The 19,957-nt window shown below is 48.0% G+C and overlaps 1 protein-coding gene and 1 long non-coding RNA gene across 3 annotated transcripts in view; one reads left to right on the forward strand and one right to left on the reverse strand.

The window, feature by feature from the left end:
• Positions 1-7,066, reverse strand: part of cnot8 (CCR4-NOT transcription complex, subunit 8) — a 29,917-nt gene extending 22,851 nt beyond the window's left edge. Inside the window, exon 1 of one of the 2 annotated variants that reach the window (XM_038795798.1) lies at positions 6,921-7,066. The gene's annotated coding sequence lies outside the window, so the exon portion shown is untranslated. The remainder of the gene's footprint in view (positions 1-6,920) is intronic. The other variant, XM_038795797.1, reaches the window with a different exon arrangement.
• On the forward strand, positions 7,062-8,859 carry LOC119965279. Its single transcript, XR_005460482.1, has 2 exons — positions 7,062-7,153; positions 7,533-8,859. It is a non-coding gene; the product is annotated as an uncharacterized LOC119965279 (long non-coding RNA).
• Positions 8,860-19,957: the final 11,098 nt, after the last annotated feature.

Here is a 19,957-nt window from a genome sequence, read left to right on the forward strand (position 1 = left end):
AGTTGACACTAAAACATTGAATATATTCGAAAGGCGGCTAGATATAACACTTGGGGAGAATGGGATCAAAGGCTATGGGGAGAAAGCAGGATTAGGCTATTGAGTTGGAAGATCAGTCATGATCGTGATAAATGGCGGAGCAGGCTCGAAGGGCCAAAAGGCCTCCTCCTGCTCCTATCTTCTATGTATAAACCCATATTAAGAGGTACAACAATTTCTACTGCATAAGAAGGATGCTGATTGGTTGGACTCTTGATTGGTAGAGGGATTGCCATGGAGAATGCAGCAGGGAACTAACTGCAAAGCTTTTGTTGTTCAAATTCAAACAAGGTAAGTCAAGTCTGATTAGTCAAAGAATTGCCATGGAGAATGAACCAGGGAATGGCTATCCCTGAAGTTTTTGCTCACCATCCCTTTGTGCTAAGAATTACACTGAAAACTAATTTAAGATTTTAAGTTGGGCTCACAGTGTGTCTCACTTATGCATGCGAGAAGCCACATATATTCACACACAGGGCCTTGTGTCCTTTGCAGACAGAAGGAACACGTTCATGCACCGTGCCTTTTTCAACAAAAGCACGAGGTACAACCATTCCCTGGTTCATTCCTCATGCAAGTCCTTGGCCAGAGCTGACCTGCCTGGTTTGAATTTGAATGAAAGTGTGACAGTTAACACTTCTCTGCTGCATTCTCCATGGCAACGTCACCACCAGTCAGAGTCCAGTGGGCAACCAATCAGTGCTCTCTTTTCATACAGAATTAATTGTTGTTCATTTTACTGTTGATTTATCTCATGTCTCCTTTTTCCAGCAATACTCAAATACTGTTTACTTAAAAGCATTATTAAAGACTTCCAGTGGCGGCCATGGAGGAGTAGGTGGCACATTTGATAGCTCCCGCCTGTGACGGACTTTTGGACCTTTTTCTCCCTTTTTTCCGGACTTTACTGGATAAATCGGTGAAGAGTGAGACAGTGAGGAGAAATCCCCATCCAGTGTATGGAGAATTGGACCAGAAAGGGCCGTGTGAGAAGACACAGTTCTACAAGGAAGACGCGAGCAGAGCTGACAACGCAGGAAAGCATGGCGGAGAAGCAGGGCCGCGGGGAAATGGCGCAGTGGTCGACAGAGCAGCTGGTGAAGTTTTTTGAAGACTGCTTCGCGAAGCTTAAGGAGGACACACTGACTCGATCAGGACTTCGATTGATCAGGTGGTGCAGAATCAAGAAACCCACGCGAACATGCGATCCAGGAGATAGAGAAAAAGGTGTCCCTAGCATGAGGAATATCTACCCGTGCTGCTGACCAAGGTGGAGATGATGAACGACCGCCAGAAAAGAATGCAGGAGAAGCTCGAGGACCTGGAGAACAGGTCCAGGAGGCAGAACCTGAGAATCGTCGGCCTCCCTGAAGGCAATGAGGGATCGGATGCGAGGGCCTATGGTACAAACTTGCTGGAGACGTTGATGGGGGCTGAGGCGTTCCTTGGCCCCTGGAAGTGGATAGAGCGCACAGAGCCCTAACGAAGGAGCGAACGAGCCACCAAGGGCGATGGTGGTACATTTGCACCGATTCCTGGACAAGGAACACGTTCTGCGGTGCGCCAAGAAAGAACGGAGCAGCAGGTGGGAGAATTGTGAGCTGCGCATTTATCAAGACCTAGGCACGGATTTAGCCAAGAGGCAAGATGGGATTCATCTGGCAAAAACGGCCCTCTTTAAGAAGGGGGCGAAGTTCGGAATGTTGTACCCAGCCCGTCTGTGGGTCACATATGAGGAACGGGATTTTTCTTTGAAACGGGCTGAGAGGGATAGATTAGTCTAGGAGATACTGCAGGTGGACAGGAGATACTCGGAGGTCCCGGACACGGGGCTACTGAGGGAGGAACGGAGGTTACAGGCAGAGTTTGGGCTGTCGACTACAGGGAACGCGGTGGAACAGCTGAAGAAGGCAAGGGGGCCAATTTATGAGTATGGGGAAAAGGCAAGCAGAATGTTAGCGCACCAGCTCAGAAAAAGGGAGGCAGCCAGGGAGATAGGAAGAGTAAAGAGTAGAGGTGGGATTACGGTCCTGGACCCAGTGGGGGTGAATGAGGTGTTTAAAGATTTTTACAGCAAATTATGAGTCGGAACCCCCGGTTGGGGTGGAGGGGATGAGGCAGTTTTTGAGTCAGTTGAGATTCCCGAGGGTAGATGAGGATCTGGTGAAAGGGCTGGGAGGCGCAATTGAATTTGAGGAAATAATTGAGGGGCTGGAGGGGATTCAGTCGGGCAAGGCCCCAGGGCTGGACGGCTACCCGGTGGAATTCTATAAGAAGTTTTCAGAGATATTGAGCCCACTACTGGTGAGGACATTTCACGAAGCAAGAGAGATGGGGGTTCTCCCCCCAACAATGTCTCAGGCCTCGATTTCATTGATCCTAAAACAGGAGATGGATCCGGAGCAATGCGGTCATACAGGCCAATTTCTCTAATGAATGTGGACGCCAAACTGCTGACTAAGAAACTGGCCACAAGGATAGAGAATTGTGCCCCAGGGGTGATAGGGGAAGACCAGATGGGATTTGTAAAGAGCAGGTAACTCACGGCCAATGTTCAAAGGCTTTTAAATGTTACTATGATGCCCTCAGAAGGAGGGGAGATGGAGGTGGTGGTAACGATGGATGTGGAGGCTTTTGATCTGGTGGAGTGGAATTACCCGTGGGAGGGGCTGGGAAGGTTTAGGCTTGGTGAGGGCTTTACTGACTGGATGCGGTTGCTCTATTAGGCACCAGTAGCGAGTGTGCGTACGAACCGCTGAGGTCGGGGTATTTTAAACTACACCGAGGGACGAAGCAAGGGTACCCCCTCTCCCCACTACTGTTTGTTCTGACCAGAGAGCCATTGGCCATGGCATTAAGACCCTCTATGAACTGGAAAGAGCTGGTTCGGGCGGGTCTCGCTTTACGCAGATGACCTGCTCTTGTACATTTCGGGCCCGTTGGAGGGGCTGGGGGACGTTATGCGCATCCTCGGGGAATTTGGTAATTTTTCGGGGTATAAATTGAACATGGGGAAAAGCTAGATGTTCGCGATCCAGGCAATAGGGCAGAAGAGACTGGGAGAGCTGCCGCTTAGAATGGTAGGAAGGAGCTTTCGATATCTGAGAATGCTGGTAGCCCGGGAATGGCAGACACTGCACAAGTTAAACCTATCCAGGCTTGTAGAACAAATGAAAGAGGACGTTAAGAGATAGGACATGCTCCCGCTACCACTGGCGGGGTGGGTACAGACCGTGAAAATGATGGTCCTCCCCAGATGTCTGCGGGTCTTTCAGTGTCTCCCCATCTTCATCCCGAGGGCCTTTTTCAAGCTGGTGAATAAGATTATTTTGGGCTTTGTGTGGGTGGGTAAAACCCCGCAAGTGAAGAAAGTGTTGCTGGAGCACAGTTAGGGGGAGGGTGGGTTGGCGCTGCTGAATGCAACTACTACTAGCCATGATTAGGAAGTGGGTAGTGGGGGAGGAGTCGGTGTGGGAGCAGATGGAGGCGGCGTCATGTAAAGACACAAGTTTGGGAGCACTGATAACGGCATCTCTCCCGTTCTCACTGGCCCGATACTCCACTTGTCCAGTGGTGGTGGCAACTCTGAGAATCTGGGGGAAGTGGATGAGACATAAGAGAGTGGAGGGAGCATTGATTTGGACCCCTATTTATAATAATCATCGGTTTGTACTGGGTAGGCTGGATGGCAGGTTCCGGAGATGGCAAAGGGCAGGAATTAGGAGGATGGGGGATCTATTTATAGACGGGAGCTTCCCCAGCTTGAAAGCCTTGGAGTATAAATTTGATTTGCCAGCAGGGAATGGGTTTAGGTATCTGCAGGTGCAAAGCCTCTTGAGAGGGCAGGTTCCAGCCATCCCACTGGGATACGGGACTGTACCTGGGTGAGAGAGGGGAAGATATCAGATATTTACCAGGAACTTTTGGAATCGGAGGAAACTCCGGTGGAGGAGCTTAAGGGCAAGTGGGAAGACTAGCTAGGAGAGATTAAATGAAAAATTAAATGAAAATCGCTTATTGTCACGAGTAGGCTTCAATGAAGTTACTGTGAAAAGACCCTAGTCGCCACATTCCGGCGCCTGTTCGGGAGGCTGGTACGGGAATTGAACCGTGCTGCTGGCCTGCCTCGGTCTGCTTTAAAAGCCAGCGATTTAGCCCAGTGTGCTAAACCAGCACATAGAGGCGGGTCTGTGGGCGGATGCCCTAAGCAGGGTTAATACATCCTCATCATGTGCCAGGCTTCTCCTGGTACAATTCAAGGTAGTCCACCGGGCACACATGACGGTGGCCCGGATGAGCAAGTTTTTTGGGGTAGAGGACAGGAGTGCGAAGTGCGCGGGAAGCCCAGCAAATCATGCCCACATGTTTTGGGCATGCCCGAAGCTTAGAGGGTTTTGGCAGGGTTTCGCTAAGGCAATGTCCACGGTACTCAATAAATGGGTGGTGTCGAGTCCGGAGGTGGCAACCTTTGGAGTGTCGGAAGAGCCGGGAGGTCAGGGGGCGAAAGAGGCCGACGTCTTGGCCTTTGCCTCCCTGCTAGCCCGGAGATGGATCGTATTCATGTGGAGAGACTCGAAGCCCCCGACTGTAGAGACCTGGGTTAGTGACATGGCTGGGTTTCTCAGTCTCAACAAAATAAAGTTCACCTGAAGAGGGTCAATGGTAGGGTTCACCCGGAGGTGGCAGCCGTTTGTCGACTTTCTCGGGGAAAATTTAAATGTCAGCAGAAGCAGAATTCCGGGGGGGGGCGGTGCGGTGCAGATTGTTATTTTATGGTCGGGGTGTGTGAAGATTGTGATGGGGTGGAAATGTTTATTGTACCACGTTTAATCCGCTATTATTGTTACTATTATAAAAACTTGCAGATACCCTAATAAAAAGTTTTTAAAAACAGCATTATTAAAATACTGTTTACATGGAGCTGTTGCATATTATAAATATTATATAGTATAATTTGCATGTAAGGTTCATGATTACAGTGGGCGGCACGGAGGCACAGTGGTTAGTGCCGCTGCCTCACGGCGCCGAGGACCTGGATTCGATCCCGGGCCCGGGTCACTGTCCGTGTTGGGGTTCTCCCCCTATCTGCGTGGGTCTCACCCCCGCAACCAACCCAAAGATGTTCAGGGGAGGTGGATTGGCTATGCTAAATTGCCCCTTAATTGGAAAAAAGAGGAATTGGGTATTCCAAATTATTTTAAAAATAAATTCATGATTACTAATCCATTTAAAAGGATTTCTTTAATCAAAAATGGAAAACTATTGTGCTAGAGGTCAGATTTATAATAAAAATAACCTTTAGTGTCACATGTAGGCTTACATTAACACTGCAATGAAGTTACTGTGAAAAGCCCCGAGTCGCCACATTCCAGGTTTTTAATGCTGCAAAACCTCAGTAAGATTTTATCCACTTTTTATGAATTTATATTTTACAGTGGAAAGCTGGTGAAAAATTCCTAAGACTCATGTGTGCACATTTCCAAGATTGTTTATACTAAGTTGTAAACATCTAATAATGTATTAGAAGAAGGTACTAATTTATTTTGTATTCGGCCAGCTTTCCAGTTCTGGAGACTTGTTTTTTCAATTCACTGTAATCGCCACTGGATCACACGACCCGGGGATCTGTAATTGCGATCCTTGCAGGCTATTTTCATTTTTTAAGTGCCATCTAGATTTATATATTACGATGGCACTTTCCCAAAGTTGTCAAAAATGTCATTGGTTTCTTTGCCATTAAAGTTTAGCAGGAGATATTCCTTTTTGACCATAATTTATCCCTTTTTTAAATATAAATTTAGAGTACCCAACTATTTTTTTCCAATTTAGCGTGGCCAATCCACCTAGCCTGCACATCTTTGTGTTGAGGGGGCGAAACTTCTTTTGTGTAAATAAGAGCGGGCACTTAAAAGCCCAGATAGCGTTAATAAGTTCAAGTCTGAGCATCCCAGGACAGAACCATTGTTTGCATGATGTCCTAATTACTCGCCATATTATCGGGGGAACAGCTCTGGGGTGATAGGGTCTACTATGGTAGCCACCAATTCTGCTTCATGCGCCCACCCACTGCTTGCAAATACACTGATGGCTGAGGTGCAGGGGCTTTCACAGGAACTTCTTTGCAGTGACAATAAAGCATACTTGTGACAATAAAAATTATCAAAGAAAATAATTAAAATCAGAATCACCCTCCCTCCCCTCCCCTCCAAATGATTTATGTATCGAATGTTTTGATCTTTCAAGAGTTTGCCTCTTGATGTGGGACAGTGGACTGGCATTGCTGCTCATGCAGTAGTAGACCGTGATCACTAAAATCAGAACATTTCTACTGTATTTAGAAACAACTGTTCATGCCCACGTATGTTTTAATTTGGGATGATGATCCAAAAGACGTTCCATCATCTTCAATTCTACGCCAAACAATTGGTAATCGAAGAATTGAGACTTTTGCGCAGGTTTAATCAATGTGTGATGGTGGCCCATCTCGAGTTGACTTGTCATTGACTTCATCCGTGAAGTTTAGATCAAATGCATTCCTCGGTGCGACCTAATGCATTTAGGGGGGCCGCAGAGTCGCTGCAATAACACAGCGTCCAACATAGATTCAGCGCGCCAGATGAGTCGAGATGACTCCAGGACCAGCCACGTCGGCCCCCCGAAACCAGCGGCGTTGCAGCAGAGGAAAAGGCGGCCGGACCGTCTGTGCTGCGCCCGGGTGGCAGCGGGAAGGTTTTGAACGGTGGGCCAGGAGCCTCCTCCCCCGCCCGGGAATACGACCGCTTCTCTCTCTCTCTCTCTCTCCCCCACACCCCGCGCTTCAACCGCGCCGGGCCGCCTCCTCAAACCACCTCCCGGCACTGCAACCCAGACCCCCCGCTTACCTCGCCGAGTTTGAACAAGAGCCGCGCTGCCAGGGCGCGCGGAAAGCCCGCTAACAGACTCCTTTCTGTTTTAATTCGCTGAGACTGCCGGCAGCTTCCCAGCCGCCCGGACCGAATTGTGAAAGGACAAAGACGGCAGCAGCGGGCATGCGCACTGCGAGCTCGGGGCGGGGCCAGACCCAGTGGAACCTGTCACTCAAACCTTCCCCCATCACCCCCAACATAATCATCATGTGGAGATGCCGGCGTTGGACTGGGGTGAGCACAGTAAGAAGTCTTACAACACCAGGTTAAAGTCCAACAGGTTTGTTTCAAACACGAGCTTTCGGAGCACGGCTCCTTCTTCAGGTGAATGGAAAGGCTTGTTCCAGAAATGTTTATATAGACACAGTCAGAGATGCCCCGGAATGCAAGCACCTGCAGGCAATCAAATCATCAAAGATGCAGAGAGAGAGGTAACTCCAGGTTAAAGAGGTGTGAATTGTCCCAAGCCAGTTCAGTCGGTAGGCCTCTGCAAGTCCAGGCTTGTTGGTGGGGGCCGAATGTAATGCGACATGAATCCCAGATCCCGGTTGAGTCCGCATTCATGCGTGCGGACTCATCAATCATCAGCAGGGAAAGGCCAAGTGCTGAATGTGACTGCACCACAAGGCTCTAATCCTAAAACCCAGCTTTTGAGTTAAAAATAATTCCAATTAATGCAACTTCTCAGTCGACGAGTTTATTCAAGACACAGATAGATTTTTGGATAACAAGGGGTGGGATAAGGTGGAGTTCATGTAGTTGATCAGCCATGATTTTGTTGAATTAGTGAACTGTCAAGGGGAAGCTGTGACATACATCAGTTGTCCATCATCCAGCTGGATGGGACTGCCCTCATGCACTGCTTGATACTATATGCAACCTAACTGGCCATAGAGAATCTCTGGCAATGGTTCCTCTTCCTGCAATTAAACCATCACTTCCTGAAGGAAACCTGTTGAATGACTTTCACATGCTACAAGCATTCCTTAGGTCAAAGTTTATTTGGGTTACGAAGAGAAGCAAAATGAGTTTAACGTCACTCTGAACAAGTTTCAGAACCAGTTGGCAGAGAAGACTGAGCAACATTCCATATTCCAGAAGGAAGCCAAAGCCACAAGAGATGAAAGAGCTGAAGAAGCAGTTGAATGGCATGAAGAGGCACCGAAAGGAAAAGCTGCAGAACTTTCCAAGCTTTGAGTGGATAATGCAGCCATGAGTAGCATTATTACAGAACTGAAGGAAGTTTAATAAGCTTCATAAGCTTGCACAAGTCTTTAAACATAAAATGGCAAAGAAATGTTTGGCTAAAGTTGTGAAACAACTGAAAGTGAAGAATCCATTTGCAAAATGACACATCCAGCAAGAACATTGCGGACACGATGGAGAAAGAAAATTTGAGTCCACTCTAGAGATGAACAGAGTGCACATTCCCCTCAGAAGGAACGGGACAGACTCACAGTCAAATGGAGATAGCAAAGTACCAGAAACCAAGTACTGTTACCATTCCTTGAAACGTGACAGACCGAGATGTGGAAGAACTGTCAAGCATCAAGACTGTCCGAATTGATAAAGTCAGAGACTTGGGATGTGGGAGCAGGGTTAACAAGTAACTAGTGTATTGCAATACTCATGGGGAAGAAAGTTTTCTTAAGAAAAGAAAGGGGGATGTTGCGATAATGCCTGAATGCCATAGTAATACAAAGGTGCTCGTTAGAGCAGGAGTTAACGTGGGACTGGAGAATAGCACCACCACAGTACAATGCACAGAGTTACATGGTAATAGAAACAGATAGAACAGTCTGGAACAGAACCCTGTAAATAAGCAACTCGCCTACATGGTGAACATCACCATGCATAATATTAACCGGGGAACTGTAAATAGTTAAAGACTATCAATAAAGGGTTTGTTTAAGCATACACGTCTTAAGATCTCCTCATTGAGACATCTGAAGAACCCATAATACAACATATTGTGTTAGGATACCGGACCGGACCCCAATTTTTGTTAGGTTGCCAGACGAGAAAGTCCAAACCATTTGCAATTTGTAAAACTTTTTCTAAAAAGTTTATTTTATTTCACTGCCACGATTCTCCCAAAAGGGAGCAAAGTCCCCTCATGCTCGTGTTTAGCCTCATGGTTTCTGGCACTTGCAGTGCCGAAAAACACATGGCTATTCAATGCGACTGGCGTTGAATAAGGGACCTGAACGGGGAATGATGAAGTCAAGGCCACACATAGCCCGGTATTTGTACAGCGGAGAACTCTGCTCGCCGGAACCCCCCCCCCCCCCATTGTAGTGAGCAATTGCATCCCCATCTCTGAGGCCCCCAAAACAATCCCCACACTCCCCAACACCCATGCCGGGCAACTCCAACCCCAGTGCATACAAAAAATGCCAGTTCAGAACCTCGGCAGTGGCAGCCTGGCAGTGCCCATGTCAGGGTGCCAGGCCGGCACTGCCAGGGTACCCAGGTGGCACCAGAAGTGCCAGGGAACCACCCTGCCCAAAGGGCATGCAGCTGGGGGCCACAGATCCCCACAAAGACGACCTTCAAGTGCCGTTCGTCTGGTCCCTGTTTGTGGGGACCAGTACTGAACAATGCTCACCCGAGGTCTCTGACCATAATTTGTAAAAATGTGAGGAAAGGATACTTCATCGCAGGAGTGATGACTCTGACCAATAGGTCAGACTTTTGTTTGAACAAAGAATTAACCACATTAATATCAAATAAATAGCTTTACAATTAACAGTTAAACAATTCTTAAACCAAAGGAAAAACGTTAAGTTATTATCTACACCTGCCACTATATATATCCCAACAAAGCAATCCAATACAGTGGAAATGAAATGAAATGAAAATCGCTTATTGTCACAAGTAGGCTTCAATGAAGTTACTGTGAAAAGCCCCTAGTCGCCACATTCTGGCACCTGTCCGGGGAGGCTGGTACGGGAATCGAACCATGCTGCTGGCCTGCTTGGTCTGCTTTCAAAGCCAGCGATTTAGCCCAGTGAGCTAAACCAGCCCTAGTTCAAAATCCATTTATAAATAAAGTTAGCAATAAAGGTTTCTTTTAAAATTTAGAGTACACAATTCTTTCTTTTCAGTGAGTGTGGCCAATCTCCCCACCCTGCACATCTTTGGGTTGTGGTAGCAAGACCCACGCAAACATGTGCAAAATGTGCAAATTCCCCACAGACAGTGACCGGGGGCCGGGATTGAATCTAGGTCCTCAGCGCCATGAGTCAGCAGAGCTAACCACTGTGCCACCCAGCTACCAGGGTTACTTGCTGTTCACTGCACATCTTCAGAGAGAGACCCTTTCAGGAACAACCTAAAAATCATTCTGTCTTGTTACTCAAATCCTACAGCCAATCTGCCAAAACCACAGACAGACCTGGTTCTTCCCATACATTACATCATCTGTATCCCACTAAGATGTCCCATGACCTGCTTAACTCGGACTAAACATCATCCCTCATTAATTATCTACACCCCAAAACATAAACAATATTCCATTACCCATCTCTCTGTAAACAAGTAAATGGTTAAAAAAGAATGATTACCTCACCTTTATGACACCCTAATTATAGCTTTAGCCTGCAAGCATTTTAAACCAGAGTTTTTAATAACATCACTGCCACAAATATGAATATATATAAGAATTTCCTACATTCATCACAGAGGCAGAAAACAGCAACCATATTATGACACCCTCTGCACTGAATGGGAAGGCACAGAAAGAATTCCCACAAGACGGCTCAAACTCTGGGCGTTCAGCTCCTGAGGAAGGTGTCGATACACAGGACCAATGTGGAATTCTGTCCAATCACGGGTCAGTTTGGATGAAGAACCGTGGCATGCTTGAGCCGCCTCAATGCCACAAGTGCCATTGGGTCCAGGCACCATTGTTTTAAGACTGTGGGTGGCTTTGGCTGTGAACTGGAATTAACATACACGCAATTGGGCCATCTTGCTTCTCCGCCAGCCAGCATGTCCCAGACTCTGATCACCCCAGCGGCCTGAACCCCCCCTTCTGCCATCCAGCAGAATCCATATTGATCGGGGTGCACTTTCCTGAGCAACAGCTCTCTAACAATAGATATTACTCCTGATGGGAGAGATCTCCAGCATGAGGCAACCATGATCCAGGCCTTGATCAGTTCCCTATAAAAGACAGGCAACTCCTCCAAGGAAGGCATGGTGACCTCCAAACTGATAAACAGCAGCTGCGTGCCGTAGCTGCAGCCAACACTTGGTTAAAGAATGCATTGCCGGAGCATACCATCCATAAGGGAGCTCAATGTAAAAGTATCATTGCACAGTCTGGAGACGGAAAATCTCCACATGGGAGCGAAGGAAATCCCCTATCTATAGTATTCTTAAAAGTACAATAAACAAGACTTCCGGTGGCGGCGATGAGTGAGTGAGCCGCACATTCGGTGGCTCTCACTCCGGCGGGATTTGAGGACCTGGTTCCCCGGTGTCGCGGGACTGCGGAGCGCTGGAAAGACGGCCACGGAGGTGGTGAGGAACGGGCAGAGCTGCATGGAAGCGCGGGAGAGCAGAAAGCAGCAAAAACGGGAGAGGAAGGGACAAAGGCAAGGTGCAGGGGAAGCTGACCCGGGAGCAAAGATGGCGGACCTATGGACCTCGGACCCGGCGATCCAGCAAGCGCTGGAAAACATGCTGCAGGTGATAAAAAGCAGTTTTGAATCGTGATAACTTGGACCCACTTCAGAAGGCAGTGGATCAATTGAACCAGAGGTTGGATGCCCAGGACGAAAAAGGTAAGGAGCTGGCGGAGGCGGTGGAGGAGCAGGCGGACGCACAGATGATTGCTGCGCTAGAAGTCGATGGGTTGAAGGAGAGACAGAGAAGACTGCTGGACAGAGTAGAGGAGCTGGAAAATATGAAAAATGAAATGAAAATGAAATGAAAATCGCTTATTGTCACGAGTAGGCTTCAATGAAGTTACTGTGAAAAGCCCCTAGTCGCCACATTCCGGCGCCTGTCCGGGGAGGCTGGTACGGGAATTGAACCGTGCTGCTGGCCTGCTTGGTCTGCTTTAAAAGCCAGCGATTTAGCCCAGTGAGCTAAACCAGCCCCTGGTTTAAATAGTGCCCGTAGACAAAATCTAAGGATCATCGGCCTCCTGGAGGGGGCTGAGGGAGAAGATGCCACAGCGTTTGTGGCTGACCTGTTGATGCAGCTGATGGGGGCTGACGCCTTTCCGTGACCACCGGAGCTAGAGGGGGCACATAGGAAACAGGAGAGGCAGATGCGTCCAGGGGGTCCCCCCCCCCCCCCCCCCATCCGATGGTGATCAGGTTCCACAGGTTTGTGGAGAAGGAGCGGGTGTTGCAGTGGGCAAAGAACGCTAGGAGCAGCACGTGGAATAACAGTGTTCTTCGCATTTACCAGGACCTAAGCCAGGAGGTGGCCAGGCGTCGAGCAGCCTTTAAACAAGTTAAGGAGGTTTTATTTTAAAAGCAGGTGAAGTTTGGTCTGCTCTTCCCGGCCCGTCTTTGGGTTACGCATCAGGGCCAACACCACTGCTTCTCCGAGCCTGAAGAAGCGATGGACTTCGCGAGGGATCAGGGGCTGGTCCCGAAAAAGGACACACGGACGCAAGCTAGGGTCCGAGAATTATTGTTTGGTGGGGATGCCTACTGTGCCTGGACCGACGGTCAACTGTTTACTGCTTTAAAGGTGCCATGTGTTGTATTTTTGGCAGCTTTTGCCTACGGGTGGGGGGGGGGGGGGGGGGGGGGGGGGAGATCCCCCTATCATATGCTCTTTTTCTTTTGCTCCTTTTTTTTTGTTGCTGTTGTTGGTACCTTTCTTCGTGTTCTTTGGGTGTGTTGGAGCCTTCATTGTAACATAAAGGTGGCCCGTAAGCAATGGGGATTAAAGATGTTGGTTGGGGGGTTTTATGTCCATGGTTTTTATGTTTGTTTCGGGTGGGTGATATACAGGTACTGTGTTACTGTGCTGCTATTTTATTAATGCTCAGAAAGGGACGTGGGTTAACACTGTGTACGTATGTGCATACGCAGCTGGAAATGCATTGTACCTGGAGCAGCCTCGCGGTGCTGTTTGATGACTCCATTTCATTTGATCTTTCCCATTTTAGTGAGACTGCTCCAGTGGGTCGGATTAGGGGACGATGTGTTGATGAGTGGGGAGATGAGGTCGGGGAAACAATGGGAGTGAGACAAGTGGGCGCCGGAGGGATGAGTCACCGGGCTAGCAGATTGGCTAGTCAAGGGAGTCAGGTGGGGGGTGTGAATACAGCCAGTAGATGGCAGGGGTGGGGTTATCAGGAGATGTTGCTAGGGGGGGAGGGGGGGAAGTTACTCTGCTAACATGGGAGGGGTCTGAAGTAGATTATGGAGAGAAGGTCGGGGATGGAGGTGGCCAAGAGGCGAGCCAAGGGCGGCGCGGCGCATGGGCCGGGGATGGGCCCAAGAAAGGTTGTGGCTGACCGGCGTGGGGTGGGGGCAGTGTGCCCCCCCAACCAGGCTGACCACCTGGAATGTCAGAGGACTAAATGGGCCAGTCAAAAGGGCACGTGTGTTCGCCCACTTACAGACTCTAAAGGCGGATGTAATTATGTTGCAGGAGACACATCTGAAAGTGTCTGACCAGACTAGGCTAAGGAAGGGCTGGATCAGCCAAGTCTTCCACTCGGGCTTGGACTTTAAGTCCAGGGGGGTAGCAATTATGATCAATAAGCGGGTTCAATTTGAGGCGGAGGACATAATCGCAGACGGCGGCGGCAGATTCCTTATGGTAAGGGGCAAGCTGGAGGGAAGGAGAGTGGTGCTGGTGAACATGTATGCTCCAAATTAGGACGGCGCTGACTTTATCAAAAGAGTGCTGGGGAAAATCCCAGACCTAGATTCACGCAAGTTGTTGATGGGGGGGGGGGGGACTTTAATATGGTCCTCGACCCGGGGCTAGATCGGTCACGTCCCAGAACGAGTAGACTCCCAGCAATGGCAAGGGAGCTGAAAGGGTTCATGGAGCAAATGGGGGCAGTGGACCCATGGAGAGCCAGATAGCCGACAGGAAGGGGCTATTTGTTCTACTCGCATGTTCATAAAGTATACTCTAGGATTGATTTCTTTATCTTGAGCAGGGACTGTGTAGGGAAGGTAAAGAATACGGAATACTCGGCAATCACTATTTCGGACCATGCCCCACATTGGGTGGACCTGCAGGTTGGTGGGGCGAATTACCAACACCCACAATGGAGGTTAGACATAGGATTGTTGTCGGAGGAGGGTATATGTGAGAGACTGCGGAAGTGTATGCAAAATTACTTGCAGGTGAACAATACGGGGGAGATTTCAGCAGCGACCCTGTGGGAGGCGCTGAAGGCAGTAGTGAGGGGGCAACTGATCTCAATTCAGGCTCACAGGGATAGGTTGGACAGAGCAGAAATGGATAGATTGGTTAAGGAGATCCACCGGATAGACAAGGAGCATGCGGGGTCCCCGGGGGAGGACCAACTCAGGAATAGTCAGAGATTGTAGGCGGAAGTGGGGGTGCTATCCGTGAGTAGGGCCATGGAACAACTTAGGAAGGCGAGGGGAGTGGTATATGAGCATGGGGAGAAGGCCAGCAGATTGCTAGCGCAGCAACTAAGGAAGAGGGAGGCGGCCAGGGAAATAAGTAGAATGGTGGATGGACGGGAAGGGGAGCAGAGTGGAGGACCCGCCAGGACTGAAGAAGGTATTTCGGGACTTTTATAGTCAGCTTTAAACTTCAGAACCCCCGGAGGAGCTGGAGGAGATGAAATGGTTCCTGGACAGACTAGCCTTCCCAAAGTAGGCGGGGGGCTAGTGGACGGGCTGGGGGCCCCGATTAGAGCGGAGGAGGTATTGGGGGCCTAAAAGCCATGCAGTCGGGGAAAGCCCCGGGACCGGATGGATACCCAGTAGAGTTTTACAAAAAGTTCTCGGAGATAGTGGGGCCGGTGCTGACCAGGGTTTTTAATGAGGCGAGGGACAAAGGGACCCTGCCTCCGACGATGTCACAAGCCACCATCTCGCTGATATTGTGATAACCATCGATTTGCCCCTGGGAACATGGATGGAGGGTTTCGAGCATGGCGGCGGGCGGGGGTGAGGAGGGTGGGCAATATGTTCCTGGAGGGGAACTTTGCGAGTTTGAGGGAGTTGGAGGAGAAAGCTGGGCTGGAAAGAGGAAATTACTTTAGGTACTTATAGGTGCGAGACTTTGTACGCAGACAGGTCCCATCCTTCCCACGCCTCCCGCCAATAGGGATTCAGGACAGAATAGTCTCTAGAGGAGAAGGAGGAGAGGGTAGAGTCTCGGATATTTACAAGGTGCTCATGAAGGGGGAAGAGTCCCAGATGGAGGAGCTGAAACTCAAATGGGAGGAGGAACTTGGCAGGGAGTTGGAGGACGGGGTATGGGCGGAAGCCCTGAGTAGGGTAAACTCAACCGCAACATGTGCCAGGCTCAGCCTGATTCAATTTAAGGTCGTTCACCGGGCCCACATGACGGTGGCGCGGATGAACTAATTCTTTGAGATAGAGGGCAAGTGCACTAGATGTGCGGGAGGACCAGCGAACCGCGTTCACATGTTTTGGGCATGCCCTAAGCTTAGTGGGTACTGGGAGGGATTCGAGGGGGTCATGTCCCGGGTGCTGAAAACGAGGGTGGTGATGAGTGCAGAGGTGGCAATTTTCGGGGTTTCGGAAGACCTGGGAGTCCAAGAGGAGAAAGAGGCCGATGTTCTGCCCTTTGCTTCCCTGATAGCCCGGCGACGAATACTGCTGGCATGGAGGGACTCAAAACCCCCAAAAACTGAACTATGGCTTTCAGACATATCAAGTTTTCTTGGTATGGAAAAAAATCAAGTTCGCATTGAGGGGATCTGTATTGGGGTTCGCCCGAAGGTGGCATCCATTCATCGACTTATTTGCGGGAGAGTGAATGTCAGCGGGGGGGGGGAATCAGAATAGAGTAGGAGGGATAAATAGGTGGGTAGTGTCTATGGGAGAGGAGCGGGTATGTGCATTATGGTTTGGTTGAAGTGCTGGGTTTCCGTTGATGTTTGCATATTTCTGTAATCTGTAACTGTTCACAATGCCAAAAAATACCTCAATAAAATTGTTTGTTAAAAAAAAGAACAATAAACAAAAACAAATGATCAGTGAATCCCCTATCTACATGTGCCCAAAGAAAATTAATGCCTATCACCCGTTTCTCTTAACCATGATAATGTAAATACCAACCTTTAACAACGTGATTTGACAAGACAGCAATGGGGATGCACTGCCTGAAAGATGGTGGAATCAGATTCAATGGAAGTTTTTTAAAGGAATGTAGATAAGTACGTGAAAAGGAGAAATCTGTATAACATTTCCGCAAGGATGGGCAAACTGGTTCACATCTTTCTGAAGCCATGTACGCTGTTAGCTAGAGTATAAACAAACAGGTAATCCTCACATTTACCCAATACTGACACAAGACTATGTTATCTGCAATTGCTTGTGTCTGTTTTATCACCACTTTTAAGATGGGTATCACATTAACTCATCTTCAATCACAAAGAAGCTTCATAATGTCTCGATTCCTTCACCATAGCTGTCTACATTTGTAAATAAAAACAAAATACTGTGAATGCTGAAGAAGAGTCATACAGTCACAAAATATTAACTGTGCCGTTCTCCACAGGTGCTGCCAAACCTTCTGAGTTTTTCCAGCATTTTCTCTTTTCATTTCCGTCTACACCTTTGCCTCTCTTCCTGCCTTTGGATCAATACCACCCATCCCTGAGGATTTGTTTGTTTTCACTCATTTTAGGACCACCATCCTAAATGGTGAGCCATTAAACCTCATTGGATTATCTATGATTATGCAGATTATGCTACTGGTGTTGCGCCCAATGAATACTTAGAGGTTGTAATCAATACTTTATATTCACATGCATTTCAGCTGTTAGCATCTTTTCGTACTATCACCACATTTCTGACTGCTGTTACTTTCCCAGCTGATGGTAATACTGGACAGTCGGATCCCAGAGTGAAACCTGGCTTGATAGATCCGAGCTTTGTTTTTCTTTAAGAAACCATGGAGGTCAGTTACTGAACATATTCACCAGAATCTGCTGGTGTACCTGAAACACAAAGAATACATTGTTTATTAAACAAGAAACATGACTATATTACACTAGACAAAAAACGTGGAAAGATTTCAATACAGATACCAGAAAATGATTCAAACTCACACTATTTATTTTATCTCAGCAATATCTGACAGGCACAGAAGATTTACCACTGTCTTAACACCAAGGCTTCTTGCTTGGGTTGGCACAGTTGCAAATGTTTTTTGTCCAGTATATTTCTGACCATTCACGAGACGTATTTTTTCCAGCTGGTATCTCTCCATGAAACACCCAAAAACCGCAATCTAAACTCACTATTACTTCAACTTCAGAGCAAACGCATGGGTTCCCTAAACTTAGTTCCCCAGCAGTCTTGCAGGATTTCTTACCAGAGAGTTAAAACTCCTCTCTCACTCTCTGGTATACGCACACTAACTGAACAGTCCTTCTGTCTTTCCTTGTGACTTTATTTCCCTGGGCCTCTGTTACTAGGCATCAGCAGAGTTTTGTTTTCTACTTTATGTTTTATTCCTAAATTCATCAAGCTACTAACCCTTTGTAACCCATCACTTCATTTCACGGATTTTAAAACCTCATTGAAATGCATGTTAACAAATAGGACCTCCAGATTTCCTGGCACTAAGGGCACAAAAAAACCTCTAAATTATACCAGAACCATGTTCCACCTTTCTTAACTCACAAATACAAATAGTAAATGAAAATTAAATGTAAAGTAAAGTCATCTTTATTGTCACAAATAGGTTTACATCAACACTGCAATGAAGTTACTGTGAAAAGCTCCTCGTTGCCACATCCCGGCGCCTGTTCGGGTACACTGAGGGAGAATTCAGAATATCCAATTCACCTAACAGCACGGCTTTCGGGACTTGTGAGAAGAAACCGGAGCACCCGGAGGAAACCCACGCAGACATGGGGAGAACATGCAGACTCCAAGCTGGGAATTGAACCTGGGACCCTGGCGCTGTGAAGCAACAGTGCTACCCATTCTGCTAAAATTGCCCCCTTACTCCCAATGCACTGTAAGAATTTGCTTATGCTAATTTAAAGATTATTTTCCTTTCCAAACAGTCTTTTAATACACTTCTGAATGTTCATGAATTTTTACAATGTTCCCTTGACCTTCCTGCAATATCTGCTGTTGGGTAAATGTGAATTCCTCAGGGAGAGTCCCAGGATGCCTTCATTAAAAACAAAAATTATAATAAATGGTATGATTCTTAACTGAGGAATCATGCTGCGTTTGTTTCCCATTTGTGAGTAACCTGGTATCAAGATGTTTTATGTACTGGGCAATAAATTATGTGACCCTGGATAAAGATTAGCCTACCCTGAACTTTAACACAAAAATGTTATGTTTGCACACAATCCTATTCATTATAATTGTTGAAATCTTTCGCATCTATGATTTAAAAATCACAGCTCGAATTGAATGTGTATTTCTAATTCCTGCTTGTATTAAAATACAGCAGTTTCAGTAATATTGATTGTTGAGTAGTAAAATAATAAATTATTCCCAAGAGGAGAAAATACATTAACATAGGCTCTGATTGTAGAATAAGGATAGGAATCTAATATACGGGCAGTCAGGGAGTAGGGCGGGGAGGAATCATAGAATCATAGAATTTACAGTGCAGAAGGAGGCCATTCGGCCCATCGAGTCTGCACTGGCTCTTGGAAAGAGCACCCTACCCAAGGTCAATACCTCCACCCTATCCCCATAACCCAGTAACCCCACCCAACACTAAGGGCAATTTTGGACACTAAGGGCAATTTAGCATGGCCAATCCACCTAACCTGCACATCTTTGGAATGTGGGAGGAAACCGGAGCACCCGGAGGAAACTCGCGCACACACGGGGAAGTTGGGTATGTTATTGTGATTTTGTTGCGTGTGTCGGACCGCTCTGTTGTTTAGAATGTTTGAATGTTAAAATCATAAATGCTTCAATAAAATGTTTTCTAAAAGAACACATAGGCTCTGAAGCTATGTTAATCATACCACCACACTACCCCCAAAACCTTTCCAGCTTCGGGCAGGACCAAAACATATGCACATGGTTTGCACGCCCCTCCCACATCGCTCACAGACATCCTCCACCCCCTCGAACAGCAGGCTCATCCTAGACTTTGTCAGATGCGCCCTGTACACCCACCTTCAGCTGTATCAGCCCCAGCCTCGTACCCAAAGTCGAGGCCTTCACTTGGGCGTTTTGAAAAGGTTTTTATTACGAGCTATAGCAAGGGCTCCAGACAGTCCTGATCCAAGGATTACACAGACAGTTATGCCTTTGGGTTCAGCTACGATAAATTAGCATATAATAATAATCTTTATTGTCACAAGTAGACTTACATTAACACTGCAATGAGGTTACTGTGAAAAGCCCCTCATCGCCACATTACAGCACCTGTTCGGGGACACAGAGGGAGAATTCCGAATGTCCAAGTCATCTAACAGCACGTCTTCCAGGATGTATGGGAGGAAACCGCAGCTCCCGGAGGAAACCCATGCAAACACAGGGAGAACGTGCAGACTCCACACAGACAGTGACCAGGAATCAAACCTGGGAGGCGGGATTCTCCGACCCCCCCCCCCGCGCTGGGTCGGAGAATCGCCCCGGGGGGGGGGGGGGGGGGGGGGCAGGGTGAATTCCACCCCCGCCGGCCTTCAAATTCTCCGACCCTCCAAAAGTCGGCGAGGCGTGAATCGCGCCGCCCGCCTCGGAGAATGGCGGGGACCGGTGCAACGCTATGGACCCCGGGGCTCCCGAATTCTCCTGTCCGGATGGGCCGGTCCCGCCGGCATGACTATGGGTCACGCTGGCGTAAATCGAACCACCTTATATAAAGGC

Source organism: Scyliorhinus canicula, chromosome 4 (genome assembly GCF_902713615.1).
Source record: "Scyliorhinus canicula chromosome 4, sScyCan1.1, whole genome shotgun sequence".
Taxonomy (NCBI): Eukaryota; Metazoa; Chordata; class Chondrichthyes; order Carcharhiniformes; family Scyliorhinidae; genus Scyliorhinus; species Scyliorhinus canicula.